This window comes from Neomonachus schauinslandi, chromosome 12, assembly GCF_002201575.2.
Source record: "Neomonachus schauinslandi chromosome 12, ASM220157v2, whole genome shotgun sequence".
NCBI lineage: Eukaryota > Metazoa > Chordata > Mammalia > Carnivora > Phocidae > Neomonachus > Neomonachus schauinslandi.
In genome coordinates, this window is record NC_058414.1 from 88863328 (window position 1) to 88878666 (window position 15339).

Genomic DNA, 15339 nt, shown 5'->3' on the forward strand with positions numbered 1-15339 from the left:
CATTTGCCCTTTTAAGGATGAGGGGTTTGGGGGAAGTTCAGGGACATTGGAGTGCAGACAGACTGAAGTAGATAGACTGCCCAGATGGGTGTTGTAATGGTTTTGGACAGAATGATCAAATATTGAATTAGTCCAGGTTAGTGAGAATGGAGCATGGATTCTAGAAGTGCTTAGGAGATTGGATAAATGGATTTTGTGTCCGGATGGGAGAAATAAGAATACTGGAATCTCAAGTGTCTGGCTCGAATCACTCAGTGGAACTTGGTGCCATTCACCAACGTAGGGCAGAAAAAGGAGCAGACTTTGTAGGCCATAGCTCTGAGGTTATGCTCCCTCCTCCATTCACCAAATACTTGTTGTCAGTTCCACACCAATGGTGGGGTGGTGGGAGCAGACAACCCAGGGCACAGGCAGGAGGAGAATGCGCTGTATGCGTAGAATAAGACTAAGTAAGAGTTGCTCTTCTTTTCTGTTATCCTTAGGTGCCACAGTGCCAGTAATAAAATACTCCCTCCTGAAAAAGAAATCTTTTGTTAGTTTAAATGCTATTTTGGACAATATAGCTGCCATCTTCAGTTGAACACATTTTTATTCTTATCCTTTTACAAACTTTGTCTTCGAGGTGGGGAAGTTAATTTGGAGACCTCTCTGTTAGATATTTGGCCCCTGGCACGAGGGAACTCCACCACATGCTTTTGTTTTAATAGTAAGATTATAATAGAGTGGAATTGTTTGAACTCACGTTGACAGTTCTTATCCCCATCCTCTGTGATACTACATATTTTTGCATTTAGATAGTAGCTAGGAAAGAAGCAATGCCAGCCCAGTGAATTGTGAAGACAAAGAGACAGTACTTGGGTTATGCAATTTGGCATACCATTTGACACTTGGAGTTTTTAAATTTGTGTTTCTATTTAAAACAGTGTAAAACTGTTAGGCCTGAATTTTGGTTTACATGTGAAATATTTTACTCAATTTGAACGTTTTAAGATGGAATATATTCTTCATTGTACATTGTTTTTTTTAAATTTTATTTTATTATGTTATGTTAATCCCCATACCTTACATCATTAGTTTTTGATGTAGTGTTCCATGATTCATTGTTTGCGTATAACACCCAGTGCTCCATGCAGTATGTGCCCTCTTTAATACCCACCACCAGGCTAACCCATCCTCCCACCCCCCTCCCCTCTAGAACCCTCAGTTTGTTTCTCAGAGTCCATGGTCTCTCATGGTTCATCTCCTGCTCCGATTTCCCCCCCTTCATTTTCCCCTTCCTACTATCTTCTTTTTTTTTTTTTTTTTTAACATAGAATGTATTTGTTTCAGAGGTACAGGTCTGTGATTCATCAGTCTTACACAATGAAAAGCAACTCAAGAAAATCATGATTACTACTAAGTATTTTGTGATGATTACTGAGAACAATTTTGTGGGGTGCCTGGATGGCTCAGTCAGTTGAGTGTCTGACTCTTGGTTTCGGCTCAGGTCATGATCTCAGGGTTGTGAGATTGAGCCCCGTGCTGCGCTCCATGCTCAGTGGGGAGAAGTCTGCTTGAGGATTCTGCCCGTCTCCTTGCTTGCGTGCACATGTTCTCTCTCTCAAATAAATAAATAAATCTTAAAAAAAAAAGAACCCCCAAAACCTAATTTTGTCATATAGGGGAGGGGGCTGTTAGAATGAGCATTATACATATATGTGTGTGTGTGTATAGTTTTACATTTTCTTAGAATATGTTGTATATGTTTCAATATCACCATATAAGAACAGGAATCCAATTTGTTTTAACAACTAATATTACAATTGTAGCTATTACAAATTTTAAGCCAGACTATGACTACAAAACCTTTAAGGTCCATTCCAGGATTTTACCAGTAAGTAATAATACTAAAGTGACAAACATTTTACATATTGTTACATGGTACATTTCAATTATGTTTATTAATATATGTGTAGGTTGCATACATGAAACGACCACATTAAAAATATGTGCTTTTTTAAAAATCTGATATTGTCAAATTGCACTCAAAATGTTTCCTTCTTTCACTTTCTTTTTTCCATCAAAATATGTACAATGAATTATAAACCTTCAGATCTGTGTCAATATAAGCAAAAAACTGTGCCTCCAATTTTTATTCTTCATTCTTTTATTTGGTATTTGATTTTTCTAAAGGACCTGTTCAAATGTTGTCCATTATTTTCTCTGTAAATTGCATATTACTACACTGATCTATTTTTTATTGTTTTGAGCTTTTTATTAATATGAAAGAATTCATCAAATGTCAATAAAATAAGCCCTTCACCATATTTCTAAAAAAAAAAAAGAAAAGAAAGAAACAGTCTGCTTTAATGTCAGATCTGCTAGGTGAGCCACTGTCCCCTATTACATACCTCTGGTGTCTGAGGAATGGTTCTTGGCTCTGTAGACTCTGCAGTATATGAAGCCATGAGAGCATCAAGGTTGGTGTGGATGAAGTGACCCAGGAGAATGTGTAAGAGAAGGGAAGACTACCCAGTGCTGAGCTCTGGAAAACACCAGCTTCTGAGACACAGACTTTAGAAGAGGAGGCCCCTAAAATGTGGGCGAGGAGCAGAGAGAGAAGTGGGAGGGCAAGTAAGAGAGAGAAGAGTTAGGGGCATTAGGGGAGAAGAAGTTTCCAAAAGGATGGGGTGGTCAATGGTATCCAGTGTGACTAAGAAGATAATAAAAAAATGGCTGGCAAGTAAGGGTCTGAGTTTGAACATCAGAAAGTGATTGGTGACGACCTTCCTTCCTAAGACCATTGCTGTGGTGAGGGACATCTGAGGAGAAGATGGGGGTGAGGTTCTTCAAGAAAGTCTTTGCTCTCAATGGGGAAAATAAGACAGGGTAGATGGAGCGTTAGATTATTTTCCCTGATTTTCGAAGAAAGACATGTTTGTTGTGGAAAATGTGGATAAAATTGAAAATTGACTATACGCTCTTGTTCCTTAGTGTTAGCCTTTGACTCTAAACATATTCATGTCTTGAGCACAAAGCTTGAAGTCTCTCCCTGGGTGGTAACAAAGCCTCGGGCCCACCTCAAAGTGCCCGCATCTGTTATTTTGGTGCAGACGCCTGATGCTCTCACCTCTGTTTTACTGTTCCTGCTTCAGGTCCCAGCTGTCCATGCCTGTTGACCACACTGTACCCGGAAGGCCTTCACTGCCACCACTTATGAGAACACTGCTGTCTGTGCTGAGGGCACAGTCCAGAATTTGCTGGACTCCATTCATAGGTGTGCCCTGTTTCAACTCTGAGGCGTGGGTATGAGGCCATCTGGGCCTCCAGGAAGCTCAGCCTGGCTCAGAGTGGTTTCCAGTCCTAGTGAGGACCTCTGCCACCCTCTGGCCACCCCGTCCCCCTGCCCAGCATCCCTTAACCCGGGGTGCAACACAACCCAATGAACTGACCAATGCCCTCTTCCTTGGTCTCCTTTCCTTGAGTTTCAACCATTTCCTCCCCAAAGCAATCTCCTCTCCCCAGAATGCTGCCCTCTCCTGTCCTTTCCATTCATTCTGTTCAGATTTTCCAAACTTCTCCTCTTGAGCAGGTTTCTCTTTACCCATGCATAATTTAAAAGACTCACTATAGCCTTTCTTTTTCTCCAAGGAACTGTCTGTCCTCATAGGTAAATTCAAAGGTGAATTCAAATTCAAATTTCCATCTCTTGTTAAGCAGAAAGTACTTGAAACTGAAATTACACTTTTTTTCCTGACTTCTATTCTTCCATTATATTCTAGGACAAATTTTTATTCATGACTGAAGCACCAAGTACTGTACTATATGCTGGCCTGTTCTTCAGCAACTTCTGTGAAATAGAGAAACAATCATGGAAAAAATACAAGCTAATCTTTAGTCTTCACCCAGGGATCTTACAGATTCTCTCTTTATAAGTCCTAGCACGTATTTGATAGTAAATAAGTATATATTGGCTGAATATAGAAAATATATACTATCTATCTATATATATCTACATACACACAGAAATTAGGATTATACTATAAATGCAAATTTTAACTATGTCTTTTCTTCCATAAAATTATACTAGGAGAAGTTTCCTAGACTCTGTTATCATTCCATAGCATTTTAAATATAGATGTAATGTAAATTATTTAATCACTTCCCTATCATCAGCCATTTGGGCTATTTTTATACTGTAGTGGATTCCTTGGCCATGAATATTTGTCTGCATTTCCACTCACCTTTTTTGGATACATTTCTGAAAGTGGAATTACTAGATTAGAAGATTTAGAACAGTGCTCCATGCTTAGTGAATATTCATTAAAAATTTTTGAATGATCTGAATGAAGATTTTGATGCTTATTTCTGAATTGTCCTTCAGGAAGATTGTACTTCTGGGTACAACCCCTCAGGGGCTGAATTTCACTGTATCCCCTTTTGTATTTAGTATTATCTTTCAGTCTTTGTTAATTTTGTAGGTGAAAATAATGTCTTTTTTTTTTTTTAAACTTACTTCTTTGAATGCTAGTGAGGTTGTCTGTGCTTGTCACTTATCTACTTGTCTGTACAGCTTTGCAAGTCTGTTCACAGGTTGGTGAGACAGGGCCACTCACACACTTGCCCTAAGTTCCTGCTTTCTTGGTGATGTGGGTTGAATCATGTCCCCCCAAAAATATGTTCTCAGGAGTTGTAGGAGAAAGAAACATGGTGGGAGAGGTCACTGTATGGAAAGTTCAAGTTATATAATGACAGACATTTGCTAGATGCTCTCCAGTCTTAATTCCTCTTGCTGAACACACAGGAAGCCTGCATTTCCTGGCCTCACTTGAAATTAGGGAATGGTCCTATGTCTCAGATCTGGCCAAGGAAGCTTGAGTACAAGTGATCTAAATCCACTTTTGGCCTTGCCCTTAAAAATGTCTCCAGCAAAACTTTGACTTTCCACTTTCTCCTTCTGGAAAATTTCAGAGGTCATATATTTAGCACGCAAGGCCTCTGGATCCTAGAGTTTCTGCCGAAGAGAACTGTCCAAACTACATTGGATGAGAGTGAGCAAGAAGGACCTTTTATTGTATCAAGTCACTGAGCTGTTGGAATTATCCATTATAGCAGCTAGTGTTAATGACCCCACCTAGCACATATACCTGAAGGCTCAGGGATGGATGATGGAAACTCAAGAGGAACTAATCATTTGAAGGAAAGATGTGCTCAAAACATTGGAGGCAGAAGGAGAGGTTCTGAGGGAGTAAGGGGCCTGGAGCTTAGGTGTGTACATCAGAAAGCACTGAAATATATATATTTTGGAGTTAGAGTAACTTCAGGGTCTGGTGATAGAATTGCAAGTTGGGGGAAAACGTGGTGAAAGATCATGAAGGGTAAATCACCCAAATGGAAGGATAGAGGAACCATTTCTAAATAGATATCCTTTTGCATGTCATCCTTGTGCAGGGGCCACGCTAATCTTCTCTGTATAATTGCAGGTTTTTAGCATGTGTGCTGCCCAAGCGAGCACTAGATAGATATCTTTTTAAACTGCCTTAAACTTAACATGGACGTGCTTGCTAATCTTCATGTGTATGCCCTGGACCCAAAGTTTTCAACTCAAAATCATAGCATTTTGAATACTTATGAATACTTACTAGAGTAAAAAATACTATTTAGGCAGTAATGTTTACATGGTAATGGAGTATCATGTTTTGGTTAAGGAGTTCTCCTTAATAATAATTAAAATAGTAAAATAGCAAAAATTAATAATATATTTATTTTATATTTATAATTATAGTAAAATAATATTTTTATATTTATAATTATGAGATATTTTTAAAAATAATATAAAACATTAAACAAATTAATAAGAATTATTTGTTAATTTAACGTAAACCCAACTTTTATAGGATGTTGAACCCTTTGTGGAATGTGGCTACATGCAAGTTTCATCATACCATAGGGCGGTCAATCATGCAGCCCAATTTGCTCAGCCAGTTCTAGTTTACATTTATTGGCTCAGCTTAACTATTAATGGCACCCATTTTCACATGCAAAAAGTGTCCTGATGGTTAATCTGATAAATATTCAAAGACAACAATTTGATATGGCCTGAAGTTTGTTTTAATTGCTAAGCTAAGTAATTATTGAGTGCAGTTATGATGTTAATGAGGCTTGAACTTTTAATACTTTGAAATGTGCTTTAAGGTTTCATCATGGTATAATTTGCATATGAATTATTTTTTAAAACTGTGAGCCCATTGTACCTCCCTGGCAGTTTTAGGACATTTATAGAATAGGCCACCAATCTTTGAATGACTCAATTTCCAATTAGCGGGCAAGTGGGCTTTGTGTGTGCCTTACCTTCTTCTTTTTTTTTTTAAAGATTTTATTTATTTATTTGACAGAGAGATAGAGAGCACAAGTAGGCAGAGTGGCAGGCAGAGGGAGAGGGAGAAGCAGGCTCCCCACCGAGCAGGGAGCCCGATGTGGGGCTCGATCCCAGGACCCCAGGATCACGACCTGAGCCGAAGGCAACTGCCTAACCGACTGAGCCACCCAGGTGCCCCTGTGCCTTACCTTATTTCCATCTCTCTCCAGCAGTGGGATATACACAGGGACTCATTCTGGACACAGATCAAGAGAATATAGGCCCCAAATACCCTAAGAGGGGGCGTTACTTTCTATTGGGAAAATCTTAATATTAGTGCTATTTATTATTATTATTCATTCTAGTCTTTCTTTTCAGTTTTAATTGGACAATTCATTCCTGAAACTGTACATGAGGAAAAATATTTCTACTTATTGAGGGAAACAGACTCCCCTGTTACCACACAACCAGTCCCCAGAAGGACTTCATAAGTAGGCCACTGCTGTATCCGCCCATAATCTGAGTTAGGAAGATTAGGCCTGTGGCTAAAGTTGTTTGGCATTTTATTAATGAATACTTCTCTGATTATAAAATGGGTACATGTTTATTGTTGAAAAGTCTGACAATACAGAGGAGTATAAAAAGGAAAAATGATTCAAATTTTAACACATTTTATTTATTTGACAAATACTATTTTTGTGCATTTTTCAACAGTTTATTTTTCTATACAAAAATACACTTTAAAAATATTTTTGGAGGGACACCCGGGTGATTCAGTCAGTTGAGCATCGGACTCTTGATTTCGGCTCAGGTGATGATCTCAGGGTTGTGAGATCAAGCCCAGAGTGGGGCTCCGTGCTGGGCGTGGAGCCTGCTTAAGATTCTCTCTCTCCCTTTACCTCTGCCCCCACCTTTTCTATAAAATATATATATATATATTTGGAGTCCTATTGCATTAACGTATTTGTATATAGCTTTTTTTTTTTTGGTTAATACCATATGACCTGCCAGTTGCACTCTTGAGAATTTATCCCAGAGAAATAAAAACTTATTTTTACCTAGAAGCTTGAGCATGGATATTCACAGAAACTTTGCTCTTAATATTTGAGAACTCTAAACTACCCAAACTTCTTAAAATGATTGAATGGTCAAACAGACTTTGGTCCATTTACATCATAGAATACTGCTTAGCAATAATAAGTAATTACTGATATTTGCAATAACTGAAATGAGTGTCAAGGAAATTATGCTGAGTGAAAAAAAGTCAATCTCCAAAGAATGCATAGTGCAGGGTTCCATTTATAAAACAGTGCAGAATTATCATAAGTGTCAGATGGATAACGGATCAGTGTTCGCCGGGGCTTAAGGATGAGGGGAGGAGGATGTGGATGTGGTTCTACCACGAAAGCAGCCTGTGGTAATGGAAGACTTAAATTTCTTCATTTTGATGGTGGTTAAGCAAATCTACACGTGTGATATAATTGTCTAGAACTACACACACAAGTGCACGTATACCACTGGTGAGGTATGAATAATCTCTATGCTTTGTACCAATCTCAGTTTGTTGGTTTTGACCATGTACTATAGTTACGCAAGAGGTCATTTATGTTGGGGGAGGCTATATTAAGGGTACACAGGACCTCCCTATACATTTCTTCATAGCTTCCTGGGAATCTATAATTATTATAGAATAACATAATAAAATAAAATAAATAAAGGTAAAAAAAAGAATAATTTAAAACTAGGTATTCAAACATATACCCATTTCTTAATTAACTTTTTTCCTATTGTTTTAATACTTAGTACTCTCCTTTTAGAAATCAGATATTCATCTATATTTTCTTACAGTTTTTTATGCTTTAGGTTTTGTTTTTAAAACCTTTACTGCTTAATCCATTTGTATTTTTTTTTTTTTAGTGTATAACATGGGATTTTTATCTAACTTTAAATCATTTAAAAATAGCCAGCTGCTGTTCTTAGCTCCATTTGGTCTTCTAATTTATTTTGATGCCACATTTGTTATATATTAAGTTCTGATGTAGACTAGGGTTTGTTTTTGGCTGATTTGCTCAGTTTTTGTTCTACGTGGTTTTGATGATTGTAGTTGCATGATTTCCCTGTGTAGTATGAAAAACGCTTCATTACCCTTTATTTTCAGGATTTTCTTCTTGGGTGGTATAATCCACTTGTTTTCTAGATTCATTTAGGAGCCCCTTTATGGCACCAAAGGAGCTTTTAATTGGCATTGGATTAAAATTATTAACTTGTGGAGGATTTACTTATTTCTTATCTAGAATCTCGGAATATCTGTAGAGTTTTTAGAGATAACTTTTATGTCTCTCAATTATGTTTAGTAATTTTCTTTATAAGAGTTCTGCATTTTATTTTTAAGGCAGCTCTGTGGTATTTTTATGCCTTGGGCCACAATTACCAATGATGAATGGGATTTATCTTCCATTTTCTTTTTTACTGGTTATTACTAACATATTAAAATGGGTTTTTACACTTTTATCTAGCATCCAATTATTTTGAAAGCTGTAAATTTTGTTGTTGTTGAATTCACTTCTGTCGCTTCCTTTTGTTTTTCTCTCTAGTTCTTCATTTTCAGTAGATGTACTCGATTACCAGCTTAAGGGGTGATGGCCGGTCTTATTCCTGATTTGAGATGAAATGCGTGCAGTGTGCCGCTATTGAGACTACCGCTGAATGTTAGTTTTAGATGCTCCATATATATATATGTATGTTTTAAAATCAAGAGTTTTTTGCAAATGCCGTTAGGGTCTGTTGACCTGATCACGCCATTTTCCTTTGTCAACATTTAAAGACCCATGTTGGTAATTATGTTTGTGATATATAGCATTACTTATTTTGCCTATATTGAAATTTTATTTTTTAATCAACTTCACTACAATAAAGTGCAATAAACCACATTCCTTTAAATAAAATATCAATGTAATAAGTTTTGACAGATGTATATGTTTGCAAAAGCCTAGCCACAATATAATATTTCCATCACCCTTAGTAGGTTCTTTGTGCCCCTTTGCATCCCATTTCTTCTTTTGCTCCTGGCCCCAGGCAGCTGCTGACCCACTCTTGTCGCTATAGATTAATTTACATTTTCTAGAATTTTATATAAATGGAATCCTACACCAGATGCTCTTTTGTCCCTGGGTTCCCTCACTTAACATAATGAAAAAACACTACTGCGTGTTTGTAATGTGTCACCTTGTGTGGTATCAGACCAGTCGGCATTTCAGATACACATTTCTGGCTTTTTTTTTTTTTTTTTTTTCAGAGAGCGAGAGCGAGAGCGAGATAGAGCACACACGTGAGCGGGGGTAGAGAAGGGGGTGTGGTGGCAGAGGGAGAGATAGAGAGAATCCTAAGCAGACTCCATGCTCAGCATGGAATGCTACACAGGGCTCAATCTCACGACCCTGAGATCATGACCAGAGTGGAAATCAGGAGTCAGACACTTAACCAACTGAGCTACCCAGGAGCCCCATCTGGCATTTGCTTTTGTGTGGACTGAGCCCCAGAGAAATCACCCACAGTCACTTGTGTCCAGGGAGATCACCGCATGCCATCAGCAGTCCCAAAGAATTTTAAAATAATTTCACAACAACTTAATTCATTTGGATGCACTCATTATTTCGGTTCTCTTATAAATGATGTTCTAATGTAAGAACTTGGTTTTATTCTGTTTCCATCTTTTGTCTTTGTCTTTGAACCTTCTCTATACGTCTTAGATTAAAAATTATGTGGTCTACTAGTGCAGTTGTATTTTTGATAACTTTTCTGTGTATTTATGGCTCTATTTCATATATTTTGATGCTTTTTTTATAAGCTCTTAAAGTTCAATAAATATAAAGTCTTAAGTAATATCTATTTTATCAATTAAACAAATTCTTTAAAATATGACCTTTAGTGTACATTTGTTGCCATCTTAATATTGCCATTCTTAATTTCATTTGTGCTTGAATATAATTTTTTTATAATCCTTTTAATTTGTTGATTCTATGTGATTTTATTTTACATGTTTTACTGAAGGCTGTTGAGATTTATTTTTAAGTCCAATTAAGGAGAGTTTTGCTCCTAATAATATAACAAAAATAATTTAACATTTATTTTTGGAACTTCTTTTTAACTTATTTATTCTAATCTATAAGATCTTTCTAATATATCCTGTTTTAAATGCTACTAGGGGATGATTTTACTTTGTTTTTTTAAGATTTTATTTATTTATTTGCCAGAGAGAGAGCGCACAAGCAGGGGGAGCGGCAGGCAGAGGGAGAAGCAGACCCCCCGCTGAGCAGGGAGCCCGATGTGGGACTCAATCCCGGGACCCTGGGATCATGACCTGAGCCATACGCAGATGCTCAACCAATTGAGCCACCCAGGCATCCCTACCTTTTTTTTTTTTTAAACCTGAAACATATTTCTTTTTGCAAAATGTGAAAGAATTAATTAGTTTTGACTTTTCCTTATGCATGTAAGTTAAAGAATTTGTCCTCTTCTTACTTCTTCCTGGTTTCTAATAATAGCTAGTTTAAGTGAGTTTATAGGTAGATTTCACTCATTATTTTAATATTATGTATCTTCTCTTTTAACATATTGCATGTATATCCATTGTTGTGCCATGATTAAAATTGATATTTAGGGGCGCCTGGGTGGCTCAGTCATTAAGCGTCTGCCTTTGGCTCAGGTCATGATCCCAGGGTCTTGGGATCGAGCCCCACATCAGGCTCCCTGCTCAGCGGGAAGCTTGCTTCTCCCTCTCCCACTCCCCCTGCTTGTGTTCCCTCTCTCGCTGTCTCTCTCTGTCAAATAAATAAATAAAATCTTTTTAAAAAATTGATATTTAAGCCCCTATGCTCACTACCAATTCTTTTATACCAATTTCATCCTTTTAAAAGATTTCTCTGAATGCTTACATATCAGACGCCTTTCTTTTCCTAAGCAAATGAAAACAGATTACCATGCTTCACAATTATTCTCATCTGAAACCAACATATTACTGTATTTTGTCTGGTTTGGGGGAGTGGAGTGATCTGAGTACCTGAAAGATACTTTTTCTTTTGAAGATGATTGTATCTTTCTTGCTTGGATGCTGACATGATTATTTTCTTCAACTTTTAAAAAAAATCCACCTGCTTATACCTAAATGTGTGTTTCCTTGTTTTCACTTGGTACAGGGCTGGCTCTTCCAGTTTGCAGACTTTGCCCATTTTCTTTAAGCTAAGGACATTTTCTTCTAGTGTAAATTATGATTTTAATTTTTGGGGTTTTGTTTTCCTTCTGAGATTATGTGCATTTTCATATTCATGTAACATAGTTTTATAATGTTCTTCATAAATCTTATCATTTGTACCTTAAATATATTGGTTTATAATCTAGAAGTCCTTCTCAAATTTGTCCTCCATATTACTGATTTTCTTTTCAGTAACATTTGTTCTGTCTTTGATGTCTTTATAGATTCCAATTCTGTATTTTAGGTGACCTTGTAGTCTTTCCTCATTTGAGCTAGCTCCCTCCTCAGCTCACTTATCTTTTGCACAACTTGCTTTTGTCTTACTTACTGTATTATCAGAGTTGATAATTTAAACTTATTTTTTGTGAAATAAGGATTTTGCCTATACTAAGTAGTTTTCCAAATTTGATACCCCTTCTATTTTATTAATTTTTAAAGGAGAAGAAATCAACTCAAGCTTGATAGTAAATAGTGTTTCTGGAATACCTTAGCCCCTCTCATTGTCCATACTGGTCCTTGAAAGTATTCTTTCTCAAATATTGCCTTGAAATGTATCCCAGTTTTTAGGGCCCAGCAAGTATTTATCTGGTACAAGTCTACTGAATTCTCTCAAGTTCTCTGACTGGGCTGCAGTCAGACAGAACATGTTACCTTTCTCTATGTGTTCTGTAACAATCTTCCTCCTTCCCTTCCCAGCACATGCTCCTCAAAGGGCTATTCAGTTTCTCATTATTTTTTCTATTCTTGTCTTGTTGTGTCATTTCACTTGAGGCTACAGTGCATCAACACTCATCTTCTGTATCAGCATTTTATATTCTGCCATATAAAGTCCAAGGGCCTGAAGAGAGAAAAGCTAACATGATTCTTTCTGGCTCAGAACACCGATCCCTGAAGTTCAGAGCAGTTATAGCTTATTGTGCTTCCAAGGCAGTCTTTGAATCCTAAAAGTTCCTCAGGAGCCATTTTTTAACTTAAATTTTAAACTTGTCATTAGCAGACATTACTGTGACATTTCAGATATTGTCTGTGTGATTCATGCTAGATTTTATATTTCTCTGCATCTTCATATGTCTTAGTCTGTTCAGGCTGCTATTAAAAAAAAAAATGTACTGGGGCGCCTGGGTGGCTCAGTCGTTGGGCGTCTGTCTTCGGCTCAGTTCATGATCCCAGGGTCCTGGGATCGAGCCCCACATTGGGCTCCTTGCTCAGCGGGAAGCCTGCTTCTCCCTTTCCCATTCCCCCTGCTTGTGTTCCCTCTCTCGCTGTGTCTCTCTCTGTCAAATAAATAAATAAAATCTTAAAAAAAAAAAAAAGTACCATAGACCACGTGGCTTATAAGACAACAGAAATTTACTTCTCCCATTCTGAAGCAGGAAAATCCAAGATCAAGGTGCCAGCAGTCTGGAGTCTGGTAAGAGCTGGCTTCCAGTTCATAGATGGCGTTTGCTCACTTCGTCCTCACATGGCAGGAGGAAGAAGGGAGCTCTCTGAAGTCTCTTTTATAATCCCACTTGTGAGGGCTCTCTCTCCTCATGACCTAATTACCTACCAAAGGCCCCACCTCCTAATATCATCATATTGGGGGAAATAGATTTTGACACACAAATTTTGGGGGAGGGAGAAACAAATATTCAGTCTGTATCATTAAAAGCATGTAGATTGGAAGTTGGGTGAGGATGAATCCGAGCCTACTATTCTGTTTCCATGGTAAGAGTGTTTGGAGTTGGTAGTCATATATGATGGTATGCATAGGCAAGTTAGCATTGTGCAATACAGCTTTTAAGTAAAAAAGATATGAGAAAGAAAGCAAAAGAATTAAAAAATCACAAAGCAAGGAATTTTCAAGATTAGAATTAAAGATCACTATTAGAATTGTAATTTGCAATTGGAATATGGGTGTATAGCTCTTTATTATCTTCATATGTCTTAGTCTGTTCAGGCTGCTATTAAAAAAAAAAATGTACTGGGGCGCCTGGGTGGCTCAGTCGTTGGGCGTCTGTCTGTGAACACAAAGCTCACTGCTTACATTACTTTGATCTTGGTAAATGTGGGTATCTATTTCTTCTCATATCCCTGGTGCCTTATGTAATGCTCACACTTAATTGATGTTTCACACGAACTTCTTAATAGACAGGAAATAGGGAGATGTTCCTTGTGATTACAGGGAAACTTTACCTATATATTCCTTAGTCAATCACTTTCTAGGTTAATCCAATGATTTTTGATCATTTGAGAAGTTGTAGAAAAAAAGTACTGGAGTTTGGAGTGAGAGTAAGTCTGAGAAATGATATGAGTAAACTCAAGATGGAAATGGAGAACAGGATAAGGCACAGCAGTAAAGAAGTGGGAAGTTGAGGTTGAATGGTGCCATTGCTTTATGTGTTTTGGGGATTCCAACAGATGGGATACATAAGAATGTTCTTAATATCCTAAGTACTACACCTACAGTTTATTCATTCCACTAATATTTATTGAATCCCTTTCACATGCAAGCACTGTTCCAAGTGCTAGGAATATAATAGTGAATAAAGTTGGCATAATCCTACCCTCGAGAAGTGAATATTTGAGGAAAGGGGTGGTAGAATGTCAGGGGTATGTTGTAAGTCCTCTCACATGCTACAACGTAATATGGGCAAGACAATAACAGAGAGTGGGTGTAGCTACAGTGCAGATGAACTGCTCCCTGGCAAAGTTGATTGCAGTTATTATTTGAATAGCATATTGAATACTTGGGCTTCTCAGAGGCATGGGTAACTGTATTTATACCCCTAATCTTGCTCAATATTAAAATATTTATTTACATGACTATGATACAGCTTAAAACAGTTCTAAAATAATCATATATACCTGGCATAAGTTGGTAGTTATTTCACTAATTTTTTACTGTTTTCAAAATTTACCTAATCCAGCCCTAGCTCTATACCTGTATTTGAGTTTAATAATGTACTCTCAATATTTTCTTGCTTGTTTGAGGCTTCTTCATGGCTCTGAGACCCCTAGCAACCCCTTCTCAATGCTCAAGCTCCTACTATTTTCCTTTAACTGAAAGTCTCTACAGCCTGTCCAGTGCTGCTACCCTCTATTCAGCTTGCTTAATCCGTATTTATCTGAATCATGGGAAGATTGCTTTATGCTCTATTTAGCTTCTCAAAGGCTAGAGAGGAGAGATTACCACCACAGTATGCACACTGGACGCTATCCTGAACCCTGACTTAATTGCTCTTTTCCAATCACCAGAGCAACCTCTCTCTTTCCATCAGGTATTTGTTCTTACTGATTAATTACTTGCATTCATTTAAAACTAATTTCCTTAGAAACTCCTCTAGCTGACTTCTTAATTATGTTTTCCCCAAGCCTGGCCATTGTCAGAGGACTTATTTGGTATTAAAGAGATTATACTTCTATTCTCATGAATATTTTAATACTTTAAAACTGATCTTAATGGTGTTTAAGGCAGAGGTGACTGGGGCACAGAGAGTGAATTGCAGGGTGGTGGAGGTGTGGCAGCAAAGAGAATTTAAAGGAGAGTGGGGGAAATGAACAACAGTGAAGAATTGGAGAACACATGAAGGTGAAGAATGCAAAAAAATGATCAAAGGTAAATAATGTATTAGGTGTAATTCAAGCAAGTTTTACATGTTTGGGTCACAATTTTTCCTGGGCACTCTATGCACCTACTGAATTTCTGTAGCCAAACACTCAATTAGTAGTGAACAAATAGTTTCAGTGAGTTAAAATTATATTTAAATAT

At 37.4% G+C, this 15339-nt stretch overlaps 1 non-coding gene across 1 annotated transcript; it reads right to left on the reverse strand.

Annotated features, from left to right (window-relative positions):
• Positions 1–5385: 5385 nt before the first annotated feature.
• Positions 5386–5494, reverse strand: LOC123326417. Its single transcript, XR_006541078.1, has one exon. It is a non-coding gene; the product is annotated as a U6 spliceosomal RNA (small nuclear RNA).
• Positions 5495–15339: the final 9845 nt, after the last annotated feature.